The sequence below is a fragment of the Notamacropus eugenii genome, chromosome 1, assembly GCF_028372415.1.
Source record: "Notamacropus eugenii isolate mMacEug1 chromosome 1, mMacEug1.pri_v2, whole genome shotgun sequence".
Classification (NCBI taxonomy): Eukaryota; Metazoa; Chordata; class Mammalia; order Diprotodontia; family Macropodidae; genus Notamacropus; species Notamacropus eugenii.
In genome coordinates this window covers 315,538,550-315,555,697 of record NC_092872.1, presented here as the reverse complement: position 1 = coordinate 315,555,697, position 17,148 = coordinate 315,538,550, and the positions used below count along the sequence as shown (strand labels likewise).

Genomic DNA, 17,148 nt, shown 5'->3' with positions numbered 1-17,148 from the left:
TGCGCTTGAAGAAAGACACAAAGGTATATAAAAAATCTTGGACCTTACTAATGCTGAGAAAAGACAAAAGAAAGAATGTTAACAGCTGTACATCTATATGTGCTTATTTCCTGTGTAAAGTTTTTATGATAGTAATCTATATGCATATTAATAACAATAGCTAGCATTTTATAGTGCTTCAGTATTTGCACAGCACTTTGCATTTTATCATTTTATCCTCACAGCTGTGGAAGGAAGGTGTTATTTTTTCCCTATTTTATGGGAAATGGGATGAGGAAACTGAGGCATGCAGAAGTCAAATGACTTGCCTAGGCTCACACAAGCTAGTAAGTGCCTGAGGCTGAATTAAAATCCACATCTTCTTGACTCCAGGGCCGGTGTTCTGTCCATTGCCCCACTTAGCTAGCTGCCTCTGTAATGAAGGCATTCTTGATGGTGATATTAGTAGGGAAGGAGCCAACTTTCACAAGTGTTACTCCACAGAAGGACTGCATCTTTACCAACACAATAAATACTGTGTTGATTCTTTTTTGCTGTGAAAAAGCATTTGCTTTTCAAATATTGTGAACAAAGGTTCACTTCTAACAAGGTGTCTTATATGTATTCATCAGAATTATCAAAGATTCCATGAAAAATAGAACAACAAAGATGACCTTGTTTTAGCTTGTGGTCAGTAACGTCGAATGAGTCATAAAAAAAGGAACTGAATGATCACTAAAGGTGTCTGCCATGTCACAGATGAGATGTGGTGCAGAGTTCAAATTAAGGAGACAAAGAAATAATTTATAGATGATGAGGTTCTCTAGTATTCCCATTTGAGAATGTACTTATTCCTTCAAGCCTCAGAACATTGTAGAACCTCTTGGATAAGATCCTAAAACTCAGTAGTTGAATTAAGAATTGGGATTGAAGATTTATATAGGAAAAAACAAATGGATAAAGTAATAAACTTATCTGTGTGTATGTGTGTTTACAGTGATGGAAAAACTTCACAGGTTGTTTGTCTAACTGTATGTTGTAATCAGGGTGAAAGGGTATACGTGTATTTGGACCCACATCCCATGGATGGTGAGTTGGGCCCAGAATTTAAAAAACGAGAAAGACAATGGGTTAGATTGCCTTTGGAAACTCCAAACTTTTCCCTGAAACAAAGGCCCATTTTTTTTCTCATTTTAAATGTTTTATTTTTTTTTCAGTTACATGTAAAAACCATTTTGAACAGTCATTTAAAAAAATTTTGAGTTCCAATTTCTCTCCCTCCTTTTACATTTCCCCGTTCATTGAGAAGGCAAACAGTTTGATATAAGTTGTACTTGTGCACTTATGCAAAATACATTTCCATATTAGTTCATGTTGGGAAATAAAAAAAAAACTTCAGGAAAAAGTGTGCTTTGATCTGCTTTCAGACTTCATCAACCCATATTTTCAATACCAATATTCTACAGATATTGTTGTTTAGCTTCAAGTCATGGAATACTTCAGTGTTTGAATAATTAGAAATGGATATCAATAGGCATCACTCAGAACAGTTCTTAACCTTTTTTTGTATAATTGGACCCTTGGGCAGTCTTGTGAAACCTATGAACCTCTTCTCAGAATAATGTTTTTAAATTAATATAATAAAATAAAATATATAGGCTTACAAAAGAAACCAATTACATTGAAATATAGTTATCAAAATATTTTTAAAAACAATTTTGCAGGCCTCAGGTTAAGAACCCTTAACTCAGAGGGCAATAGAGAAACACTAACAAATAAGAAGCTATGAAAAAAATACTAGAGTAAAAAGAATATCATCAGAGAAATATAAAATTGCAAATGAAAGTGGGCTGGTCATACAGTGAGAGGAAGGACTAATGGGTGGACATTGTGTGCTGTACTGTTATCTTAATGACGTCAGGGGAATCGAATTTCTTGAGGCAAACTTATGGGAGGCCATGTACAAGAATTGTTTTCACAGAATCATAGAATTTTTAGAGATGAAAAGGGTCTCAGTGGCCATCTATTCCAATCCCTATACCCAGAAGAATTCTCATTATAACATAATAAATGGTCAACCATTATCTGCTTGAAGACTTCCAGTGATGGGAAACCCACCACTTTCTGAGGCAGCTCATTCCACTTTTGGAGAGCTCTGGTTATTAAGTTTTTCCTGACATCAAGCCCAAGTTTCCTTCCTTGGCAGTTTTCTTTCACTCCCTGTTTCTGGTTCTGGTTCTCAGGTCAAACAGAGCAAGCTAATTCTTATTTTGCATGATGCTCCGTTTGAATACTTGGAGAGAATGACCATATTTCCCCTGGTCTTCTCCAGGCTAAAACATCCGTCACTTCTTCAACCTGTCCACTTATAGCATGGACTCAGGTCCTTTCACCATTCTGGTTGTCCTCCTCTCCATGCTCTCAGTTTATCCATCTCCTTTTCAATCTGAACATAATACTCCAGATGTGATGTATATGACTAGAGCAAAGGTCAGGGGTACTGTCGTGTCCCTGATTCCTGGAAGCTATACATGACTCTTAGTACTGCCCAAGATTACTTGAGAAGCATTTGGCTTACAGTCTACTAAAAATCCTAGATACCCTTCAGAACTGCTGTCTAACCATGTCTCCCCCATCTGGTACTTATGAAGCTGATTTTTTTAATTTTAAAAAATATTTCTATAGTTTTACTTATTTTTGGTTTTCAGCATTCACTTTTATATGATTTTGAGTTATAAATTCCTCTCCCTACTCCCTCCCCAAGATGGCATGCAATCTGATATAGGCTATACATGTATACTCATATTTAACTATTTCCACATTGGTCATGTGAAAGAAGAATCAGAATGAAAGAGAAAAACTATTAGAAAGAAAAAACAAAAAACAACAACCAAAAAAATAATATGCTTCAGTCTGCACTCAGGCTCCATAGTTCTTTCTCTGGATGAGGAGAGTGAAACCCAATTTTTAAAAGCTGAAAAGTAAGACTCTACCTTTATCCCTATTGCATTTAATTTTATTAGATTTGACTCAGTGCTCTAGCCTGTCAGAGGTCTCTTTGAATCCTCCTGAATTAACTGTCGTTTGAAGCTTTATTTCATCTGTAAACTTGATGAGTTTGCCATTTATACCTTTAGCCGAGGCACTAATTACAAAAGTAAACAAAGAAGTCTTTTTGAAGTTTCCAGAAATCACTGGAACTTGAAACAGTATAGAATTTATATCTGATAAAGGGGGTACTTTTTTGAAATTAACTCAAATAATAAAAATAGGGGAAGACACTCAGATGTCAAGGACACTGATGGGAAATAGCTTTTTTTTCAGCTGATGTGAGATATTTCTCAAAACTTGTAATAGTGCAAGGTAACAATGATGGGGAATTAATTTAGGGCAGAAGTATAGGACCTTTAGGACATGAACTCTAGTCACAAAAATAACTGTATACTAATATGGAATAGAAATAGTATTTCTATATGATTGTTTTACATGGATTTCCATGGAAAGGCCTTGTAAGTTTTTGATACATTCTTTGAAACAGTGCTTGGTTTAGAAAAAAAAAAAAAGGGAGAGATGCATACTGATATTTTTCCAAGTTGGAAAAAAGTCAAAACATTAATAAATGATGCTTTGGGTTGTTGGAGGATATTATTGGTGACTGTTATATCATTGTGTCATTTTGCTTCAGTTTGGAGACTGATTATGAAAGGTGGGAAGCTGATGATTACCTTGACTAACTTTTCACGAACTTGCCCTAAGCTGTGTTTTTATTTTATTACTTCTGTCAGGGTAGGCTTAAAGGTCAGAGAGTAATAAAACTGAAATGGCGAAGTCATGATTCAAATATAACTTGGGATTGTTTCAGTAGAATATTACTAGAAAACTTATATCATTGTAGAAAAAGAAAACTTGAAATGGATCAGAAAATAAGATAGATGATTTTGGTTGACAGGATCCCTAGATGGAGGAGCCTATTATATTTCTATGGCTGTTGAAGATATTTTTTCATTTATGTGCTCAACTGATTTTCCCCTTTTGCTTCCCTACCCTTCATTCTAAGTAGATATCTCAACCTTGAGGCCTTCTACTGTGAGTTCCCTTGGTTTCCCTTCTCAGCACTTAATAACCTTCTTCCCCATTCCCCCCAACTTTGTCTCAGTGAATTGGTGCAGCTTTTCCTTTGCTGAGACCCCTTATCCCATTTCCTTATGCCCCTTCCCAACTCCTGTTGGACTTTGGGTGATTAATCTTCATACCTTCCCCTAGCATCTTTTGTTTCTTCTTTACTTATTCCTTCCCCTAAGATCTTTAGGTCTTCCTTTTCCTAACCCTGTTATCTCCTTCTAAGGTTTTTCCTCATCTTCATTAGCAAAATTCTAGAAAAGTTAATCTGAACTCATTCCTCAATTCCTTGCAGTTTGACTTCTACTATTCAATATTAAAGTTGACTTGGAAGTCGCCACTGATCTAGTCATTATATCCAGTGACATTTTCGGCATTCTCAACCACTTAGAACACTTATTTAATATTATTGGCCTATCATCTATTTCTTGTTATTTCCTAATTCCTTAGCTTTTAACATTTGTACTTTATTGATCCTTCCCTACCTTTCTTTGCTGTTTGCTAAGGTGGTTTTTCTTTTTCCCACCATTTCAGGGATATGCCCCAGATTCTTTTCCTGTCCTGTCCTATCCTTTCATGTGCTTTCACAGGAGAGGGAGGAGATGAGGAAGCACATCATGGACTTGGGGGACTCCGATGGCAAAACTTTAGGGAGAGGAAATGGAATGTGGAATGGAAAACAGCTAGGGGTCGTGATGGATAAAATGCTAGACTTGGAGTCAGGAGGACCTGATTTGGAAGCCTCCCGTTCTAGTTATTTACCACTTTTATGACCCCTTGCCAACTTGTCCCACCTCTCTGAGTATCTCTTGTCTTTGTGAAATGGTAATAGTATTGATGTAATACCTGCCTTACAGGGTTGTTTTGAGGACCAAATAGAAAGGGCTTTGAAAATCTTTTAGTCTATATATTTGAGTGATGGATGAACCCTTGTCTTATATTAAATTTGGATAGGAGAAAGAATGGCCAAAGAAGGGGATAGGGATAGAAATGTAGATATCCCCAGTCAGAGATAGGAATGCAGAAAGAAGGAAAGGGGAAAATAAGCATTTATTAATTGCCTGCTATGTGCCAGATACTGTGCTGAGTGTTTTACAAGTATTTATCTCATTTATTCTTCACAACAACTCTGAGAGGTTCTGTTATCTTCATTTTGCAGTTGAGGAAACTGAGGCAGATAGCGATTAAGCCCAGGGTCACATAGCTAGTAAGTGTTTGAGGTTAAGTTTGAACTTAGGTCTTCCTAAGTCCTGGCCCAAGGTTACCTCTAGGCAGCTTATTATGAGTAGGCAGAGAGCACTGAGAGTAGGCACACTAGGGGAGAAGGGAGAAACTGATTTAAGGAAGATGAAAATAATCATTGGAATGACAAAAATGGGGGAAAAGGAAATTTAACATGAAAAAGGACTTGATCAACAGTATCAGAGTTGAAAAAAAGTAACTTAAGCATTTTTACATTGGGCAAGCATTAATTTTTCACAGTTACTGTTTCTTTTTGATTATAAGTAGTGAAGACATTTTGCACATTTAGGATGAGAACCACTCAGACTTTGGATTAACAAAATGGAAAATTTGGGGTCTTGCATTTTAATTGTCAGCATTTTTCAGTGTTCATAAACATTCATGGTATCATTGTTTGACACTGTTAGTTCCCTAAATTGAATGGATTTTAAATTTAAAAAAATTTTTTTTAAGACATCAGAGATCCTTAATCTAATTTAAATCAAGCAGTAATACATACAAGCCATGCAGCAGCTTGGTAATAGATAGAAAAGAGAAATATCTAATTTTGAAATAAACATATATTAGCATTTCACAAGCTCTTTCTAAAAAGTCTTGAGGATATTCTGGGTGTTAGAAAAAAATTTCCTGTGGTAGGGATATTTTTGCCTTAAAAATATTAAGTAGAAATTGTGTCCTTTCAGGAACCTGTGATTTCATCTGTATTGAAATTAGTGTAACATGACTATATTTTAGAGTTTTTAGAGGGTTGCCTAAAGAGTAGAAAAGACTTGTTTGTGGTCCTATTACTATTAAATTTAATGATGCCTTTGCCCAGGCTTTCTGTCCTGGTTGGAATGATCTCCCTCCTCACCTGTGCCTCTCAGAATCTCTTCAAAGCTCTGCTCAAGTATCATCTCTTACATGAGACCTTTGCTGAGTCCCCCCAGCTACCACTGCTGACCCTTCTTATTGCATTATATTTACTTTGTATGCATTAAAATATACATATATGTGTATTTATATATATATACACACGCACGTATATATATATATATATATGTATATATATATATATATACGTGTGTGTGTGTGTGTGTGTGTGTGTATTTACTTAGATGTGTACATGTTGCCTCCCTGAAAAAGACTGAGTTCTCTGAGGGAAAGGACTCCTTTTTCTCCTCTTCCTTGTATCCTGCGTCTGGCATAGTACCCTGTTGTTCAGTCATTTCTCAGGTATGTCCACTTCTTTGTGGCCCCACTTGAGATTTTTCTTTGCCATTTCCTTCTCCAGTTCTTTTTACAGATGAGAAAACTGAGGCAAACAGGGTTAAGTGACTTGCCTAGCCAGGAAGTGTGTGAGATCATATTTGAACTCAGGAAAATGAGTCTTTCAGACTCTAGGCAGAGCACTTTATCCACTATACCAGCTGACTGCCTTAGATACGGTGCCCTAATACTTGATTAATAAGTGCTTATTGGTTTTTTGGTTGACATATCAGTGGTGGGATTTGAACCTAGGTGTTTCTGACCCTTAATACTTGATAATAAATACTTGTTGATTAACTGATTGAAGTATCATTGGTGGAATTTGAACCCAGGTCTTTCTTATTCCTGTTCCATCACACTATCCTTTTATTGTGATTTATATGTGTATTAAAACTTATATGGATGCATCTTTTTGGCATGAAAAAAGACCCAATTTCTTCTATTTTACTTCAGTTTTTCCCCTCCCCTTCATTTTTTTCTTAGAGTTCTCAGACCAGCATTTATGTTTTCTGCTGGTATATTTCAACCCCAAAATTTTTAAAGTGACTGTATTTGCATAATACAGTGCCTCTGTTTGTTAAGTGTATTGTGTAAGCATTTCCATTTCTTTCAGCTCTTTATTTGTCAGTTTCCAGTCCCATCAACCATCCTGTCACCTTCTATCTTTCTGGTCCTTTTCTTGCACCTCTTGTGAGAAATATTTAGAGATGTACAGGAGTGACTAAAGAGGAACATAACATAATTTGTTTGTTTATTAACTCATAGTAGACTATTGAAGGAATGTGGGTACTAACTGCCAAAATAGAACCAATGAAAGTGTTAGCTATGATTATCATTATCTATTCTCATGGCTCAACATGCACTGGAAGTGTGACCCTGATCTTCCACTGCTCACATGGGCTGTAGGGTGATGAATTTTTTGACCATAGGGAACTCTTGGAGCGAAGTTATAGAGAATTTGTTTGTGTAGTTGTAGTTTGAGGAAATACCCATAAAAAGGAAATAATAAGTTGTGAAAGTATAAAAGTCAATAGTGTTACAGGAAGAGATCATCTGAGGATTCGCCTTTCTTTGGTCATAGACCCATTTGGCAGTCTGTTGAAGCCTATGGATCCTTTCTCAGAGTAATGTTTTTAAATACATAGATAAAATATGCAGGATCACAAAGGAAACCAATAAAATTGAATTACTTATTAAAATATTTTTTAAAAAGTTAATGGACCTCAAGTTAAGAACCTTTGATCTAATCACATCCTCATAGATGAAGAGACTTAGGCCCAGGGGTTGTTATTCTCTGGCAAATGAAATGATTGTAGTGAAATGGAGAGTTAGAATTAAGAGCTAGGATTTGAACCAAGCAGTTTTAACCCTAAATCCCATTTTCTTTTCACTATACCTTGGATTGTATGAGTTTTTTAAAATCCTCTGGAGCATAATTGGAAATTGACTCTGTAGGGAACTAGCCAGCATCATTTCATTGATAGGATTGTCGTTTTAAAGATAGTTTGACAATTTGTAAAATAGAAAAGAATATGCAGAATGAAAGACCTTGAGCAATTTTTCTAAAACTGTATATAGTTTCTTAAGTATTCTTTTCTTAATTATACCAGGAGGGGTTAGCAAAGCTGAGTTAGCAGAAATGTTTTGGGATTAAGCTTACTGTATGGTGCTAATGTAAATGCCTTCCAATAAATTTGCAAAGCTTTTAGGTATAAATTAGCTATAAGTTTACTCAGTGAGGTAATAGTTTCCTGCTAACTGAAAGCTTGTTTCTTTTTGGGAATAATACTTGTCAGTTCTCTTCCTCTCCTAGCCCCGTAACTTGGTAAGAAAAGGGGATAAGTGAAAAGAATAGCAGAGCAGTGCCAATCTCTTTTACTCCCAGAGGAGTGCCTTTTTTTCTTGTTTGCAACTTTGCAGACATCCTGGGCTCTTTAGTCCTTCTTCTCTGTTCATATATCCAATCATTTACCATGTACTCATCTTTTCGCTACTCATGGCTATCATCATATTTCAGGCCTTTCATCTGAACTGTTGTAGTAACCTAATCAATCTCCCCTTTTCAGATATCTCCTTGAAAGTGTTGTTCCTAGAAGGCAAGAATGACAAATAGAGTCTTCTCTGTTTGGCATTTAAAGCCCTTAATTAACTAGGGTTAAAACATCCTAAATGCAAATGCATGTGTATTTACACATACATATATATTTACATATTGCCTTCCTTATAGAATGTAGGTTCATTGAGTGCAAGACTTTTTCCTTGTTGTCCCTGGCATGTTTAATCTTGTTTGTGCTTCATTTTTAAAGAGAATCAGCGATATCCTAAGGTGATGGCTTGACTTACATGTAAATTGAATTTCAGTGAGACAGAGTTGCATAAAGTTGTCAGCATCACTTTTCTCTTCCAGAGTCATTGAAATCTAGTCTCAGGACAAAAGTCAGGACAACTGGCGATGGCCTGGGATTTGGTGGATGACCTTGGTGTCTTTGATGTCTGACCAAGCTCTTAAGAGCTCCACAGCATCTTCTTCATCTGTCTTTATGGCTGTTAAAACAAATTGTTCTCATCTACCCATACTTCTCTGGGGATGTCTTCACATGCTTGGGGTAGACAACCCTGTAACTCATGTTTGAGGCCTGTCAGTTACCTTCATCCTGGTCTAGCTTCTCTGCCTGGATGGTTTTACGCAAGTGTGGCCACTCTACATGCTACAGTTTCTTGGAGCCACAGGTGAGATTTGAGTGCCAGGTGGACATCAAAGGTGGATGAGCAGCCCTGAAAAGGGCTTGTCAAACCTTCTTACTCTTCCTCCCTGAATATCCTATACATGTTTAATAATTTTTGTTGATTGATTGACTGAAACGATTTTTACTCAAAGTCACATGGGCATCAAACAGCAGAATTGGAATTCAAATTTTTTTCTTCTGATTTTGAATCTAGAAGTCTCTATATGTACCCTTCTGAGATTTTAAGTGAAAGTCAGGGTGATGCTTCTAACCTTATCCTCCCAGCTTGCTGGATGCTGGGGTGGGAGTGGGAGAAATAGTGTTGTGAAATTGAACATTTCTATTTTATCTGTTTTATCTGCCAAGTAAATACATATACTTCTTTCACTAAAAATGGAAATTTTTTTTCAGAGGATTTTAGTAATTTTCCTACAGGTTAAAATATCTAGTAAATTGGTGGAGTCCCAAAGAAGAGATGAGAAAATGTATGTTTTCCTTCTTTTCAAAACTGGGAAACTGGATATGAAGCATTGCATACACTGTTAAAATTGGTTGATACGTTGTTTGGTTTTGATGATCTGCTTTTTTCCTTTTCTTTTTTTATTCTTTCTTATAGGAGATGGTGCTCTGAGATGAGGTAAGGGGAGGGATATATTTGGAAATGAGGGTGATGTAAAAGCAAAAACTATCAATAAAAATTTTTTTTTTAAGTTAAAAAATTAATCAGTGGAGGTAGGGCTGGAACTCGATGGGTCTGATTCCTAATCTAGTACTTTTCTAACTGTGCAATGCTGCATCTGCTTAAAAAATAATAAGTGAACCAGATGTTAAATAAAAGTGAATTCATAAATCTCCTATATGGAGGAATTCAGTTTAATAAAAGTGAAATAATAACCTGCTGTAGTGGAAAGAATATTGGCTTCATAGTCGGAGGACCTGGGTTCCAGTCTCTCCTCTGAAGCTCACTCCTAGAGCAGCACTTAATCTCCCTAGGCCTCAGTTTCCACATTTGTAAAATGGGGAGTTTGGCTTTGAGGTTTCTTCCAACTATTGTCCTGTGTTCCTATGACTTAGCTAAAAAACTAATTTTACAAAGAATGCTAACTAGATAATACTTGAAAGGAATGTTTGCTTTGTTAACTAACATTTAATTAAAAGCCCTGAGTTGAGAGGGGTCAGCACATTTGGTCTTAAAGCTTAGAAGTTTTAAAAAGAAATAATTTGTGCATCTCTTTCATAATAGAAAGAAAGCATAACTTTGTCTCTATAGTAATAGCTCACATTTGTATAACCTTTTGTAGCTTACAGAGCTCACTAGTCACAACCACTCAGAAAGTTAGATAGCTTTATTATACCCATTAACATTTTAAAAAATTATTGAATTTTATTTTCACTCTATTCCATCTCCTCTCTGCCTTCCCCATTAAAAAAGAAAGAAAGAAAACTTTTGTTAACAAGTAACGCATGTTCAGGTGAAACAATTCCAACATGGGCTGTGTTCCAAATTCATGTATATTGTTCTGCATCTCGACTCCATTTCCACCTCTCAGGAGGTGGTTAGTATGTACCATCACTGGTCCTCTGGAATCATGTTGGTTATTGTATTGATCACAGTTCTTAAGTCTTTCAGATATGTTTGTCTTTGTAAAGTTATCATATAAGTTGTTCTCCTGGTTCTGCTTATTTCATTCAGGTCTTCTCAGGTTTCTCCGAAACTGTGTTTTCATTTCTGTCATCATTGTTGTAGTATTCCATTACATTCATATTCTGTAATTTGTTAGTCATTCTGCAATTGACAATGACACTCCCTTGGTTTCTCATTCTCTGAGCCTGTGAAAAGAATGTGTTCTTTTCCTTTCTCGTTGGTTTCTTTCAGGGAATTGGCTTCAAGGAGGTGTCTTTGGGTCAGAGTATTAGCCCTAATTTGCATGAAAGAAAACTGAAGCCATAGAACTTAAGAGATTTTTACATGGTCAAATCAGGATTTGAAACCAGGTCTTCTGTTTCCTAATTCCAGCCTGTATTGCTCTTCACTATTATCATCTTACTTCAGTGATTTGCATTTCAAGGGACAAGCCTAGGAAAGAGAATGTAATTCTGTCTTTTTACCTCCCAAAATCAAACCTTTGTGTAATATTTGATATATTCAAAATTCTTCAATACTGGTAAATCATATTAATTGCATCTGTCTGGTCACACTTATATGTTTATTCATTATATAACTTTGGATTTATATTTAGGCAGCTAGATAGTGCACTGGGCCTGGATTCAAAAAGATCGGAGTTAAAATCTAGCCTCAGACACTTAGTAACTCTGTGGCCCAGGGCAAATCACATAACTTTTGTTTGTCAGTTTTCTCAGATGTAAAATAGAGATAATAGTAGCACATACCTTTCCGGGTCATTGTGAAGTTAAAATGAGAAAATGAAAAGCACTTTTCAAATCTTAAAGTATTATTTAAATACTAAGGTTTATTCCTACCTATTATCACTTATCATAAATGATCACATTATTGCTTTATATCGTATGAATTCTAGCAAAATATAAATTACTTATGATAATAGAAATCTTTGAAGAGCCAATGATAGTATGTGAAAAAGCTGTTGTACCTCAAAATAACTCATGACCTTTTTTTAAAAAATGGATTTATTGCCAAGGGTAAGTACATTTTAAAAAGGTTCCAAGTAGTCTTTATTTTTGTGTCTTATTTTGATTAAAAGTATCATTTTCATGTAAATATATATATTAAAAAATTTGATTATTTTATTTAGAGACTACTTCTATTTTATAGTGAGAAATCAATGAAAATATGATTCAATTTGCAGAAATTTAGTTTATAGCAAGCTTGTGTGATATAGTTGGTTTTGTAAAGTGAGATTTCTTCACCTGTGATTTCCTTAAATGCTGATGAATATGCATACCCATATATACACAAATTGATTATGCAGTTTTCACATTTGCTAATGAATAATTTTTTTGCTTCTGTAATCCACCAAATCTGAAGTGAATAATTGTCTCTGGCCTGTCTTTATCTAAGATTCTTTTGAATGGGTTGCTTACTGTCTGGTATGTGAGGTGCAGTAGGGTGGAAGAATAATTTGTAAAACACTTTTCCCCTAATTTCCTATCCATTGTGTCCTGCTTTTTGTGTGTGCTTGTAACCTGCATAAATAAGTGGAGATTGAGGCCTTAGGCAAAGCCCTGATACAATGTGAATTAAAACCTATAAATATAATGCCAGAATTTGAAAAACCTGTGGAGGGTGGTTCCATAATACACTGCCTTCACCCTTGTTCCCTTAAGTTAATTGTTAATCTCAATTACCACCATTGATAATTGGTAAAGAGAGTTAGGAAGAATGAGATTTTCCTATTGCTGTCTTAAGTAGATAGCTGTTTCAACCTTTTGAGGATTTGTCCACCTAATATCTGCAGAGGGTGTCAAGCTAATTTGAATTGTTGGGGTTTTAAGCATTCTCTTATAGGCAACTTGGATTCATATTGACGTTATTTACTTATTACTGATTTAGTATTAGTGGGAGAAATTACCTGGAGAATCTTTCATTGGGAAGGGAGAGAGAAAGGGGAAGAGACTATGTAAATATTTGTGATCAAAATGCTGAAAGACCCAAGGGAAAAAATGACAAAATTTGAAGAAGAAAGCACCAGCATATAAAATTATCTACTAGCAACCATCTAGTAAAGAACAATTTTATAAGAAGTAACATAATAGTTGCAAACTTTTATTTTAAAACATCATTTGTCTTTGTCTTTATCTGTTTGCCAGGACATCTAGTTTACCTTAGTCCAATATCTTACTGCTTATATTTCCATACAGCAAAACTTGGGTTTTCTTGAGATGTTTCTGGAGAAATCCATCTGGCTCACACTTACATAACATTTACAATTTACTATAGATAAATCCACATTTGCCTACATTGAGATGTATGTTAGATATGTTACATTGTCATGAATACATAGGATCTTAGATTTAAAATTAGAATAAAGTACAGAGTTTGCTGAATTCACCTCCCCTTCTTTTGCTTCCATTTAGCAGATGAAAAACCTAGGCTTAGTGTTTAGCTCAAGATAACACAATTAATAAATCTGGATTTGAACTCAAGTCCTCAGACTCCAAATTATGAGATATAAAGATTACGTTTCCACACAGATGAAGGAAAGGGAGTTTTTCTTTCATGATTCTCTACAAAAACAATTCTCAGAATAAGAGGAAAAACAGGAAACCAATCACTAGAAACCAGTCTCAACCAGGTCTGAGGTTGAGACTGGTTAAGTAGGTCAGCTAGGTTTCAAGCACACATGCTTAATTGCTTTATGAATGTTAATTTCTCCCTGGGAGGAGCTAAAGCTCATTTGCATGCACATGCAGTCTATGTGGAGGGAGGGGCAACATATGAAGGGGGTAAATATGAAGGAGGCATATTGGGAAGTTGTATACCTCAAAGTACTCAGCCAAAGAGGAAATAAGGGAGGGACTTCGTGTTTCCAGACAGGGTTTTAAACCACTAGCTTTTACTTTTGTATTGGGTTGCTATTTAGGCAGCACACCCACTTCTTGCAAGAATTGTAGAATAAATAAGCTTGCCTCATGTACCTTGGGAGTCTTTGTCCTTTCTTTGGAAAATTTTATTCCAGTGGAAATCCAGTGCACTTTCTACAGTATCAGACTGTTAAGAATCTCTCTGGATTACCTGGATTATGATATATGTGAATCATTCATTTTATCAATTAACCTCAATATATTATGTAATTTAATTTAATACAGGTGGATTTCATTTCATAAAATTAATGTATTCTGAAAAAGTTGTTAATTGAGTCATTTTAAATGCCTCAGGGGAGCTGGTTTTGAAAGGAATTCTTTTATAAAGCAAAGATTCTTCTTTTTTTAAATCTAATAATCATCCTCTAATATGTCACATGTCTAATTAGATTAAAATGGAATGCTTGTATTTTCTTATATATTAGTACCGAAGCCAAAGCAACTAAATAATTTTTGCCTCCTTTGAGCTCTCAGTATTCTTATTTGTCTCAGTAAGATTGTTGTGGAACACACTGTCACTGTATACTTCAGTTATTTCCTTTAACTTGGATCAATCTCTGATGAATACCGAAAACAGATAGTGAAATGAAAAGGGAAAAAAAGCAAGCCCAGAAATTTGTCTTCCCTGGAGTGGTAAGAATTGGGAAAAGAGGGAAATGACTTTTGTACAGAGTATGATAGAGTAAAGGGATACTTGCAAACTGAATTTGACCATAGACGTCTGTTAAACAAAGCAAGTCCATACTATTAATTTTCCCTTGCTTATCATCTTTGATTTTTTTTCTCCTTTAGGTAGGTCCTCTTATTCTTCAAAACCACTGTGTTCAAGAATTTTATTGTTCCTTCTTCCTGTGTACATAAGACTTTCAGTGGGGGTGGAGGGAGTTCATTTTCCAAACAATTTATCGGACATGATCTCCTTTGAGGGGGAGGAGAGAGAGAGAGAAAGAGAGACAGAGACAGAGAGAGCAAAGCATATAAGAGATTAAAGCAGAATGGAATTAAAGCTTTTAAAGGAAGAAAATATGATAAATTATTCAGACTTTAAGGACTGAGTGTTAGGAATAAGACAGTTTAGAAAAGTAGCAGCACCAAAATCAGTGATCAGTCAGCAAGCTTTTATTAAACACTTAACAGACACTGTGCTAAGCCTTGGGAATACAAAGAAAGGCAACAGAACTTGTCCTTAGGAATTCACATGGTAATAAGGGAAGACAACATGGAAATGATTAGGTGTATGCTAGATTTATAATAAATACAAAGTTAACCTCATAGGGGAAAGCTTTAACAGGTGGGGTTGGTGGGTGAGAGGCAACCAGGAAAAGATTTCTGAAGAAGGTGAGATTTTGTATTGTTTTGAAGAAAACCAGGGAAGCCTCGAGGGGGAGTTGAAGAGGGAGAACTTTCCCAGTACCTTGGACACTTTGTGCAGAGGCCTGGAGAAGGAAGAAGTAGAAGAGAGTATGAGAATAAAATATAGTGGAAATAAATAATAAAATATAGTGGAAAGGTAGAACGGCACCATGAAGAGTTTAAAGTACCAAACAGACAACTTGGATTTGATCTTGGAGGTAATAGGGACCTATTGGACTTGGTTTGGGGGTACAATAGTGGCATGGCCAGAAATATGCTCATTTTGTCAGTATGTTAGATGGCTTAGTGTAAGGAAAGAGGTAGGGAAATCAGGAAGCTAGAGTGATGACTGCTTGAATAGAGAGGAAGAAATGATGTAAAGGCAGAAATGCCTAGATCTGGAAATGAATTAGATATGTAGGGTGAGGAATTGAGGACAACACTGTGTCACTCTAGACTGAGAGGATGGTGGGGTCCTCTATAGCAATAGTCAGCAAGCATTTATGACTATTTATACTATGTGCCAAGCACTGGGATACAAAAGGGGCAAAGATAATTCCTGCTGTCAGGGAGCTCATAATCTAATAAAGGAAGGCAATCTCAAAATAACTTATATGAACAAGATACATACGAGGATAAATTGGAAATAATTAAAAGAGAAGGAACTAGCATTAGGGAGGATGCGAAAAGTCTTCTTATAGAAGGTATATTTTAGTTGGGCCTTAACCAAAGCTAGGAACTGGGAGATGAGGGGAGAGAGTTCCAGGCATGGAGGACAGCCAGTGAAAATTCCTGCGACTGAGAGATAGACTCTCTCATTCCAGGATCAGCAAGGAGGCTAGTGTCATTAGAGCACAGAGTGTCTGGGAGTGATTAATGTGTAAGACTTTTGTAAAGGTAGGAAGGAGGCAGGTTATCAAGGTTTTTGGATGCCACTACAGTTCATTGAATAGTGGGGTGTCATGGTTAGACTTGTTCTTTAAGAACTGACTGACTCTTGATGTAGGAAAAACATTCAAGAAAACCACTCCAATAATCCAGATGAGAGTGAATAAGGACCTATACTGGAGTGCTGACAGTGTCAGAATATAGAAGTGGGGTTAAAAGAGATATTATAAAAGTAAAAATGATAGCCCTTTTCTTTCTTTTTTTTTCAGTAGAAACCATTGAAATTTATTGGTGTTCATAATGCTTACATTGTGTGTAGCAAACATCCTTACAAGTCAACCATCAATCTGACCATGCAAGAAGGACCCAAGACACAATCATCAGAGGAAAGAACAAAAACAAAAACACAAAACCTCCCCAAAAAACCCAAACTAAATGATAGCCCTTGGCAACAGTTTGGAAATGGAAAATGAGAGAGTGAGGAGTTGAATCTAGGTGAGCCTGAGTGACTGGGAGGATGGTGGTACCCTTGACAGTAAATAAGTTTTCTAAAGAGGGGGGAGTTGAGGGGAAGGGGCAGAGATATAATGAGTTCTCTTTTGGATGTGTTGAGTTTGAGATACCCAAGAGACATCTAGTGGGTGAAATGTAACTCTTGATCAGGAGAGAGACCTGAAAATATAATTTTGGTAATCGTCTAAACAGAGATGACTAAATTTATGGGAATTGATGAGATCACTAAGTGATATGTAGTATAGGGTGAAAAGAGAACAAAAACTTGGGGACATCCACAGTTAGACAGGATGACCAGAATGCAGAACTTAGGAGACTGAGAAGAAGTGGTTAGACAGGAGAGAAGAGTATCAGGAAAACCTGGAAATGACAGATTATCCAGGAGGAGATGCTACTGAGAGGTTAAGAAGCCTCAGAATTGACGAAATATTCATTAAATTTGGTAACTAAGAGATTATTGATAACTTTTAACAGTTCAGTTTCAGTTATGAGGTCAGAAGCGTGATTTCAAAGGGTTTAG

At 36.0% G+C, this 17,148-nt stretch overlaps 1 protein-coding gene across 12 annotated transcripts in view; it reads left to right on the top strand.

Moving 5' to 3' along the window:
* FUT8 (fucosyltransferase 8) overlaps nucleotides 1–17,148 on the top strand; it is a 446,072-nt gene that overhangs the window by 60,543 nt on the left and 368,381 nt on the right. For 2 of the 12 annotated variants that reach the window (XM_072629580.1, XM_072629582.1), the window contains one exon: nucleotides 16,385–16,610. The exons of the other annotated variants lie outside the window; for them this stretch is intronic. The gene's annotated coding sequence lies outside the window, so the exon portion shown is untranslated. The remainder of the gene's footprint in view (nucleotides 1–16,384; nucleotides 16,611–17,148) is intronic. 12 annotated transcript variants of the gene reach the window in all.